This window comes from Platalea leucorodia (genome assembly GCF_965183815.1).
Source record: "Platalea leucorodia genome assembly, chromosome: 7".
NCBI lineage: Eukaryota > Metazoa > Chordata > Aves > Pelecaniformes > Threskiornithidae > Platalea > Platalea leucorodia.
Window position 1 is genome coordinate 71195051 of NC_138829.1, and position 10844 is coordinate 71205894.

Genomic DNA, 10844 nt, shown 5'->3' on the forward strand with positions numbered 1-10844 from the left:
AGTGCAAAAGATTTTGGAACCCTTTGGATTGAAAAGTGATCCCTGTTGTTATTCCTTGGATCCAAAGCAGTTTCTTTAGCTTAGCAATATTTTTTTTTTTTTTGTCTTCAGTCTCGGAGTATAAATCTTTAATCAGGTCTTACTGGCACGCAATGGAAGTGTTTATATTTGAGAACTTAGAGCAATAGTTAAATGATAATTATGGAATTTCTGGTCTTATCTTGGTTGAATATGAGTAGTGGTTGCCTAAGAAAGCATATTGTCAGCACCTGAATGCTTTACTGTACAAGCACACAACAAAACCAAGACTATTGTTTTGTAAGGGCCAAAATCCCACCTAGTATTTTTTTCTTAGATAATTATTGGGAAAGTGTTACCCAGTTATGGGATAATTAGTGTCCAAGCTGACTGTCAGAGTTTTGAATAAAAATCTGTCATACCCGTTGCACATTGAAGTTAGTCGTAACAGACTGAAAGAGTTTCAGGAGCGTGCTCGCTCGGATCAGGCAATTCACCATGCATCTAAAGTCCTGGCAACCTTTAACTTCTCTGCCTGTTACTTCTTCCTCTTCCCTTGCCAAAGAGAAGGATCAGCGTATATGTGTAACTAGTCTAGATCCTAGTTGTGCAGCATTACCCCCTCGTTTGAAATATTTGCTTTCCTTGTTTGCCTGCTGATACTGCCTCATTAGCATTGGGATTGGAAAATGCATGACTGATGATACAAAGGGTTGCAGAGCCCAGCTACTAGCTCTTAACTCAAGCAAATGTTGTTTTAAAACAAAAAAAACCTGCTATGATTTGAAATCTGTATATTTAGTATGTTAGAAGGTCTGTCTTGAATTGTATTTTGAATAGGAGTACTTCTGATTTGGCATTTAAGCATGAATTGGCATTCCAAGAAGCGATGGCAGATAGCTAGAGATAAGTAGATACTAAGTGCTGTTCCATTAAGTTGTAGAAAGCTACTTCTCCACCTCATTTATCTACGAACCTATTGTGAAAAATTAACTGTGATATGGATGCAGGAAAAGAATATGAACTGATAGCCTACTCTATTCTGGGGTTCAACTGGATTTTTACCTGAACAGGCAGGTGGGAGCTGGAAGAGCTACATGAATGGGTGGGAGTATTTCTTGCTGGAACATAGAATCCTAGTGAGTTTTGGAAAATAAGCAAGGCTTAATCTTTAATTTTGGTTGTGTCTGCTAAATGAATTATATTGTTTTCCTCTTTTATTTCTGAAATAAAACTGAATTTCAAAATCTCTTGGCAACGTGTTGTCTGTTTTGTGTGTAAATGTCTTCAAATCGTTTATTTTAATCTAGGAAGTTCATACCTTCATCTGTGTTTTTGGAGATGGTGCAGAAGCTGCTGAAGTTCTGGGTAATTGGTATCTATTTCAGAACTTAGTTACTTGGCCTGCACAGGCCCTAACTGCCAACAAAAGCCTTGGGCTTGAGGCCGATGCTTGGAATTCATGTGTAGGGGCTAAGCACCGAGTTCTGTTCAGCGCTGATATGTGAAATTATTTGTTGGAAACTTTCTCTTTAATTTCCTAACCCTTCGGAAGAGGTAATGCTGCTCATGTCCGCAGTACAGCAGTGCCTACGACTGTGTGTACCATATGAAGGGGAAAAAGTTGCTGTCCTGCTTTACTGTGGGTTTTGTTGATACCTTACTTAAGCCTCTATTTGCTGAAGAACCTTTTATTGATCTAAAAACTTTGGTGGCAATTTACAGAATTGTCACAAGGTTATCTATTTTTTCATCACAGTTCACTCAGATTTTAGTGAAGGTCAGCTTTTAATAGTTTAACAGAGCGTATAGAGTTGAAACATAGCACTTGAAGTGTCTCAAAGCTATTGTACAGCCTTTCAAAAAGCTGCCAGTACAGAGAGTTATTCTACCATCTATATTGCCCAAATGTTCACTTCTGCTTTTCTTCTTGCAGTTACTTTTTTCCTAGATCACCACTTTTTGTTTCACGGTAAGGAGCTGCGTGCCTCATGCCTCGTTGTACGTCGTAGGGTAACCTTTACCAAACGGTGGCTAAATAGACCTGCTGACCATGTGGTGGAAAGGGCTCTGCGACATGACCTTGTGGAGGTTTTAGATAGATGTTTTAACACGGGCAGCTATTTTATTAACTTTGTCCAGGTGGTCTTTACCTGACTATGCCCATAAATGATTATCACTAATAAATTCTGTTGTAAGTTATACTAGTTTAGAGTAGAGGGTAGGCTGAAATTTTGTTGGTGTCAAGTCAGGAAAGAAAATCAAGCGCTAGGGAATGAGGAGAAGAGAGGAAACATCTTGTGCAGTAGTGTTGAGAAGACATGGAACGGGCTAGGTAGGTAGTATGTACTTTCTGCAGCTACCTTTGTTTTGAAAACTCACAATTTCAGTGTAGTTGTGCTTAAAAGATTGACCTATGTCCTGTGCTGCTAAACTGACCATGACAAGTATTACACAGTGAAATTTGGCTTTTTTCAAAAGGCGTAGAGAGGGTTAGGCAACACTGGAAGAACAAGAATGCTATTTCTTCAAATAAACAAGATAAATCCATTTACAGCTACTTACTGTGAGAATAAAAAGACTGTTTACATGACATGACACAATCTCACTTGTGTTTTGACTTTGTGTTCTGCTCAAGTAAAATCAACTATTCCTTTGTCAGGTTGTTGCAATACAGTTTTCAGTTATGTGTAAAGGAGAATTGCTCAATGTTTTCCTATTACTGTTTTATTTCAGATGCACATCTGTAACAGTAGAATTGGGAATGAATTTGAAGCTTATGTTTTGGAAATTACAGCTTCTCTGTGAGTACCTCTCCTTCTCATGGGCCTTTCTCCTTAATTCCTAGGTGGTTTTCCCTTTTCCAGAATGTTTGGACTTGAGTAGCCAAAAGCAGCAGCCAATTCCAGAATCTCGGTGGCCATGTGTCCAAGTGGGCTGTGCCAGGAGATGAGTGAGTGTATGGAGTTGCTAAATCTTCTCCAGGGGAAAAAGGGTGAGGTGGGTTTGGATCAGATAGTTACCACCATTTCATTTTTATCTGCGAGTTAAACATTAAGTGGATGAGAAGAAATGTGAAGGAATGTCTGCTTTCTTGCTAGGTTAAAGTTATGGGCATGAGCTCATGATGCTAAGAAAGCGACTGTATTGATCAGCACTGCAAACAGTGTAGTAGATATACACTGGAGATGGACTTTAAAGTACCTACCTCTTTTACAAGTTGCTATGGTTCGAAGTAAGTATGGGGCTTCATGATTAATATTGGTTTTGAGACCTTAAAGGGCTTAATCTAAAGGTTTGCCATGAGGAAACTTTCCTCAAAGATGCACATAGCTTGGGAATTCACTAGGAGGTCGGGCCTTCTTAAAAAATGTATCTTTAGCTGTGTGAAGAGCACCTTTTAACATCGCAGCTGAGAGTTTCAAATAACGTCTGAACACTTAGTCGTGAAAATCGTGTTCACTGTGTCACCACAGAGCTTTGTAGCCTGCTTTGCCTGGATGCTGAGAGGATAAAAGCTGCCACAGATTTTTTTTTTTCCCCCTCTAATTTAATAAGCTTTTAACTGAAGTTTATAAACAGTAACCACCATCATTTTGGAAAGAAGAAAGTAATGTTCTCAGTTTTTATCCCTTAATAAACATTTGAAATGATTTAATGCAAAAGATTTTACTCTTGAACTATTTCCCTTTTTTTTTTTTTTTCCCCTTTGTCTAATTATTCAGTCTTCATTCTGCCTGTGGGCTGGTTCCTGGCTTGTGTCCTTCCCTTTCCTCCTCCTGTCCGAGCAGAAGACGACGGATGAGCGCCCTGTGACTACCTCTCACAGCTGTAAACGAGGGGTCTCATTTGGATACGCACACACACGTGGTCTGGTGTTCTGGCACAGAGCCTGAGTCAGAGCTCGGCACTTAGCCTTCCCGTGCTTCGCTCTGCAGGTTTTTAAAGGCAATAATACCCTAGCCTCAAGTCAAACCTTTCTGTACCTCAGCACAGGGAAGACATCAACCCATTGGAGCGGGATCAGAGGAGGGACAGAACAAAAACCCGAGGGATGGAACATCTCTCCTATGAGGACAGGCTGAGAGAGTTGGGCTTGTTCAGCCTGGAGAAGAGAAGGCTCTGGGGAGACCTTATTGCGGCCTTTCAATACTTAAAGGGGGCTTATAATAAAAATGGGGACAGACTTTTTAGTAGGGCCTGTTGCGATAGGACAAGGGGTAATGGTTTTAAACTAAAGGAGGGTAGAATCAGGCTAGATATAAGGAAGAAATGTTTTACACTGAGGGTGGTGAAACACCGGCACAGGTTGCCCAGAGAGGTGGTAGATGCCCCATCCCTGGAAAAACTCAAGGTCAGGTTGGACACGGCTCTGAGCAACCTGATCTGGTTGAAGAGGTCCCTGCCCATTGCAGGGGGGTTGGCCTAGATGACCTCTGAAGGTCACTTCCAGCCCAAACCATTCTATGATTCTTTCTGCACTTTGCATTTTGTTTGCTGTGGGGTTTGGGGCCTCAAACCAGTACTGCAGAAGTGGATTGATCCAGTGACATGTTAGGTGTTCTTACCTCTCACTGATAGCAGATTACATGAAGATATGCAGTGCATGGTGAAGCTTGACCCTTCCTCCCAGGCAATAGTGCAGAACTTAATCTGAACCGATGTTTGGGCTCACAATTGTGGGATCGTGACACAGGTCATGACGTGCAAAGCCGGACTTGAGCATAGCCTTGACTCAGCTGATGTTGAGGATATAACTTAAGCAGTTGCATAAGGCCATTTTGGACAGAGCTGAGAAAAGAACTAAGGCTCTAGTTTGACTGCAAATGAAATACAGGCAATTTTGCCAGGTTTGCGGTTTGTCTGTCAGTAATTGCTAGATTCCCATTTAGGTCTTGAATCCAGACTAAGAGCTAAAGACCTCTAATTTGTGCTGTACCATCATCTCACAAATAGCTGTTTAAGGTACCACAAAGCATCTGTCCCTTTCTCTTCTGTCCTGATAAGAAAGTATCAATGTACTTTTCTTGTGAAAACTTCTCACACATGAGAAGTTCTGAGGTCCTCTTCTAGTTCAGCATGATTTTTCAGTTGTGGATCATTTAGACTGAAGAAGATTCCTGAAAAAGCCCTGTGTTTGCAAAGCTTGTAAAGGGTTGCATATTTACGTAGTCTGGGAAAGCTAATCAAGGCTAAACAAGTAGGCAGTGGTGTAAAAATAAGAAGTGAGGTAGCTTGATACTCAGTTCACTGGCAATAGTGACACTTTCACAGCCTGGATTGCTGTGTAGAGCCTGTATGATTTAGTTGTGTGATAAAAGCTTGAACTTTGCTATGATAGGGTTCTACCCAAAGTCAAACTTCAACCCCAGTGCAGCTGGAAATCTCAGTCTGAGAGTAAACAGGCCCTCAGGAGCTGTGCTGAAATTTATTTTCAGGTCATGCACTAAAGCTTGGAAAAATGATAGTTGTACTTTATTAATTAAAAATAATATTTTTGTGTCTTGCTAACCAGAGCTAAGTAGCTGGATCAAGGAGGTCTAGAACTGTTACATGATTAATGGTGATATTTTTCAGCCTAGAAGTTGCAGCCTGACCTGCTTCATTAAGTGATGATACATTGCTCTTCACCTTGAAAGAAAAGAGTAGACGCCGGTTACTTTGCGTTTTTTCTCAGAAGAACTTGCAGACAATGTCTTCGTAGTTTCTCGAAAGCCTCTGAAATGGTCACCTTGACTTTAATCCATCTCATTCAAATCATTACAAGATTATAAAAGGTATTTTGCTTGGTTGCTGTAATCAAAGTTGGATCCAATGATTCGATTCAAATACTGTAAAGCTACGATGGAACAAGTCAGAAGAAAAACATCATTTCCTATTTCATAGCGTGTGCTAAATCACAAAAATGTGTTATGTAGATTTGCTGTGTCAGTGTTTATTCTTTGCTCGTTCCTGTCAGATTTCACCATTCTAAAACTTTGACCAGTATTGGGAACTTTGTTATTTTTTTTTTTTATTGATTTTCCCCTCCCAGTGCAATAAATCCTTGTCTTACAGTGATTGTTGATTCGGGATTGACAGCAACAGCATCGACACACAAATGGATAAACTCTTCTACAATCAAATAAATCAGCTCTTTCCTATTTTCTACACTTACAGTCTCCAGAATCTTTCCTTGACCTTGTGCACATATGTTGAAAGAATTATTGAGGAATAAGGATGATGGGAGATAGTCTGTAGACACGAAGTTGCAGTTGCAACACTTCCCAAACAGAATGAAAATGTAAAATGCCCTTAAGGCAGCCCTCCCTGCCTCCGCGCGCGGGGGGGTAGCTGCAGAGTTTTCAGCGTTAACTCTGGCTTTCGCTCACAGATGCTGCTGGGGTTGCCGTTGAAAATGTGCGAAGAAGCGAGTAACTGAGCTCTTGTGGAAGCTGATATCTCCCTTTCTGTGCTCGGACTGTGTTGGTATGTAAGACTGTGAAAGGGTGAGGGTGTCTAGGGGACAGAGACCACTGGGAGACCTAAACTCAAACATCAGTCTCTCAGCTTGCTTTACTCAGTCCACTGCAGTTACTCCACCCTCGTAGATCACCTCCACCCTTCTTTTTGGTTCCTCCTCACTTTTAGAAAACAACTCAATTAAACATGTTGTTTCTTCACATTCATATTCCCTTGATACAATAGATCAAAGGAAAACAGGCCGAGTAAATTGCCTGTTGGATCAAACATCATCTTTTGTTGACCGCTTGAACCAACGATTGCCCAAACGCGGCACCGCTGACCCCCTGCCCGAGCAGAGGTCTGCACGACCTGTTCCCAGCCCGCTCTGCCGAAGCAGAAGGCTGGCCAGACCAGTGCCGCTTTAAATTACGCAACACCTGCTCTGCCCAAAGGTGTAATCTTTAACAGAAGTCTAACATATTTTGCCTCGCTTTCATTTTTTTCCTCTAATCTTTCTGTTAAACCCAGTTAAATAAGGCGATAAGCCTGGAGTTCCTTTTTGTGTAGCTTGAGATGAGGGGAAAAAATCAAAATTAGCACATACTAAGGAGGTGAAACCACGTAGCTCTGCCTACTCATAGCTCTCACGTTGTCTACAGGGTCTTGACGATGCTCTTGACTTTGTGGAGGGAAGTTGGAAAAGCGAGAATGAAGAAATCTCCGCTCATTTTCCCCGCTTGACTTACTGTGTATGTGCAGAGTCCAAGGTGCTTTTGACACTCATTACTTTTCCTAAATGCTGCTCTTTCTTTAGATTTAAAACAAATAAGTTACAAGCTTTTCTTAGGGCAGTTATGTGTCCGATAGGCATTCATGTACAAGTTTGTGAAGACTGCAGGGTGAGGAACGGTTTCAACATTTCCATGAAATAAACAGCATGATTATACTCTAAAAAGTTTGGCTGAGATCTGTCAACCTTTTAACAGATAGAGCTTTTTATTTAAAGATTAAGGGTTTTTTATTATTTACCATTCAGCTTTATAACACAGAAGACATTGAATGTGCTTATTTCATTTACGTAATATCTAGCTATTAATACGATGTGCCATATATAAAATGAAATTTGTCATGCACACTGATATTTCTTAAAATATACCCTTTTTCAGAGAGAATTTCTCAGAACAAATACTTCATTTTAATTCCAAATTTTCAATATTATTTCCAGTGGAAACTGTCTGTCCTGGACTTCCGATTTCAAGATATGACCATTGGAAAAGAATAGAATTTGCATTTCAGAGTTGCAGGAATAAATGCTGTATTTTAGAATAAATCAGTTAATATTTTGTATTATTTCCATCATTCTTCACGTTTAGAGAAGATACTGTAGTGGTGATGCTAATTTTACTTCCACTTTGTTTTCATGTACCATAACTTCTTTACATAGGAGTCTTTTAATGCTCTTCTGTTGGGTTGCATAACTAATTTGTATATGTTTTCTTCTTTGGCCCTCACAGTGTTATCTTCTTTGTAAAATCTCTCCAAGCTGTTAAATACTTTGATGAGGCAATGCAGGCAGCCTTTCATCTAAACCTATGCTACCTGCCATACTGATAAGATTGGTCGAAGATACCTGGGGAAAATTTGGCAACTCCTCCTGTTTGCTCTGGCGTTGATCCATATTGCTTAGGCTTTATTCAACATTTATCCACAGCCCTTCATCTCAATCTTGCTCAGCGTTCTTGCACACCTTTCGTCATTTGCACACTGTTGGGTCCTCAACTAATGAAAACATTTACAGATCATTTATTTTTCTTATTGCATTTTGACTTACAGGGGTCCTGACTGCAAATTGCACTGGAAGCCCAAAGATGTTGAAGGTCCAAAAATCAAATGCTGGTCTTCAAAATCAGGTCTTTTATCTACCCAAAGAAATTATTTTTAAAAACTACTGAAAATAATTTTAAAAGGCTTTTTCAAATAGTGGAAATGTGTTTGTGAATAACTGATAGCGTTCTGAGTTCTGCTTCACTCCTTACTTCTCCCACAGAGTTTTCAGGAATCACTTCTTTTAATCCCTTGGTTCGGGCATCGTACTTTGTGCTGTTAACCTCTAAACATAATTGCACATTTTCCAGGGCAGAAAATGGTTTAATAACAAATCTTTTACATGTTCTGGCTGGTGGTACCGGGTTAAAGGGTTTTAAGCAGAAGTCAGTGCGGAGTATGGCATGTATAATTCAGACACTCATTGCACAAACAATACAAAGTCCATTCATTATCTAATCAGGGGCTTGCTTATATCTTTTTACCAGGCAAGATCTCTATTTCTTAAACTCATCACTTTCATTATTTTAAGAAAGTGGTCTTAACTGCTGAAATTAATTAACTACTCAAATTAATTTTTTGTTCCCAAAGTCTCCTTTCCAAAAGTTAGCCTTTTCTTTCAGGTACTCACGATGGTACTCACTTCAGACAAAGACCACGCTGTCTTACTAATTAACGGAGAGGTATTGCCTCCTCTTAAGGGTGATTCAAAGTACCTGGATCAGCCTCTTTCTCTGACTCAGCTTCTGACTGGCAGAGCCAAAATCTGAGTCCACTCAGGTAATTCAGTTTACTCTTGAATTCTCAAAACTTCCTTAATAAGCTTGAGCTTAATAAGCCTTGCCTTAATAAGCTTTGACATGCAAAAGTCTGTGGCTCACTTAAAACCTTGCGTCTGGATCCTGTACTGTTGTTCCCTTACAGTATACGGCCAGTGCGTTGTTTGGTTTAGGGCCATCATTAGGGTTCAGGTTAGTGCCTGTAAGTGTTAGGGTTGGAGTTAAGGTTAGGGTCATTAGGGTTAGAGTTATGCGTAGTGTTATGGCCTGTTAGCGTTATGGTTAGGGACACTAGAGTTAGGGATAAGGTAAGGCTTAGGGCCTGTTGGTGTTTGGGTTAGGGCCTGTTAGTATTAGGGCCGTTAAGGTAAGAGTTAGGGTTAGGGTTAGGTTTATGGTTAGGGCCTATTAGGGTTTGAGTTACTTTTAGGGTTAGGGCCTATTAGGTTTTGGGTTAGAGTTAGTGCCTGGCATGGTCCATTTGGATCTCTCAAAGTTACAGGACAATGTACTCTGTGATTTAAACTTTATTTCATGCGCTCAATCCCCTGTTGCCTAGAGTGGTCTGTCACGTGAATTCACTTATTCACCACTCGGGTCATAAGATTTCATAACTTAAAACCCGTAACTCTTAATTCATGCACCTATGAGCAAAAAAAAAAATTATCTCCCTAGGTGACAGTGAGAGTGCTCATCCTTCCTCCTCCATCACGGTGCGGGTGTCCCCTGTATCACATCGGGAAGCATGGAAGCCTCAGCAGTCCGCTTGCTGTTGGATCCACCTCAAAAGCTTTTTGGGTAAGCGGATGTTTTATACCTTCCTGGCCACTTCTCTGTGGGAGCTCTAGTCAACGCGTGTCCGTTGGCTTTGGCTAACCCAATGTCTCACTCTAACTCTGAAACCCTACCCTAAACTTAGCTGTTATTCTAATCTTTATCTCAGCACTAACCCTAGAGCTAATTGACCTGCAGTGGTCTACAAGGGCCCTCTGACATGCAACATGGCTTTGCAAGTGCCTTTTGGTGTGATCAGGTACGACCCAGAGCCAGCTAAAGGGCAGTATGGGCACCCATGTACATTCCCATGCTGCACAGGGCAGTTGAAGACTACCTTTGGCACAAGCAGAGCACAAAACCCAAACAACCAATAAAGAAACCTTGAAGAGGGCAGCAGGCTTGAGCTGGTTTCAAGCCCTGTGTTTCTCCCTGACAACTGGGGATGCCTGGCATGGTGACAATGAGGATACTCTAGAGAACGGTCATAGGAAACACATTTATGTTGTTCTTCAACTGCATGTTGCAATTGCTATACTCAAGGTGTGATATGTAGCTTATAATTTATTATGCTTTAAGCACATTGCTGGAACACCATGTTCATTCAAAATCCTGTACAATTTCAAATGACTTCAAATAAGCAAATGTTGCATTAAGCATTAAACCCTCCACATGAGGAGTACCTAAAAAACAATGGGTCAGAGGACTCTGACATGAAGTGTGTGCAGCTGCACCAGTCCATAATCTGACACTCAGGCTCAGAAATGCTCTCGACCATATTTACTCTGACACAGTGAGCAGAGTTTCTCCTGTTCTAATCAGTCATCTCCTGCTTGCCTTATCCACTCTTAACATATCTGAACCAAAACACCAGGAAAGACCAGAAGTAAAATTCAGGTAACTTCATATCTATTGGGATCATGTCCTTCAGTTCTTATCCATTTTCTTCTGCCCTTGTGGTCCCTGCTCCTCAGCTTGCTGGGCATGCACAGACGTGGCAGGCTG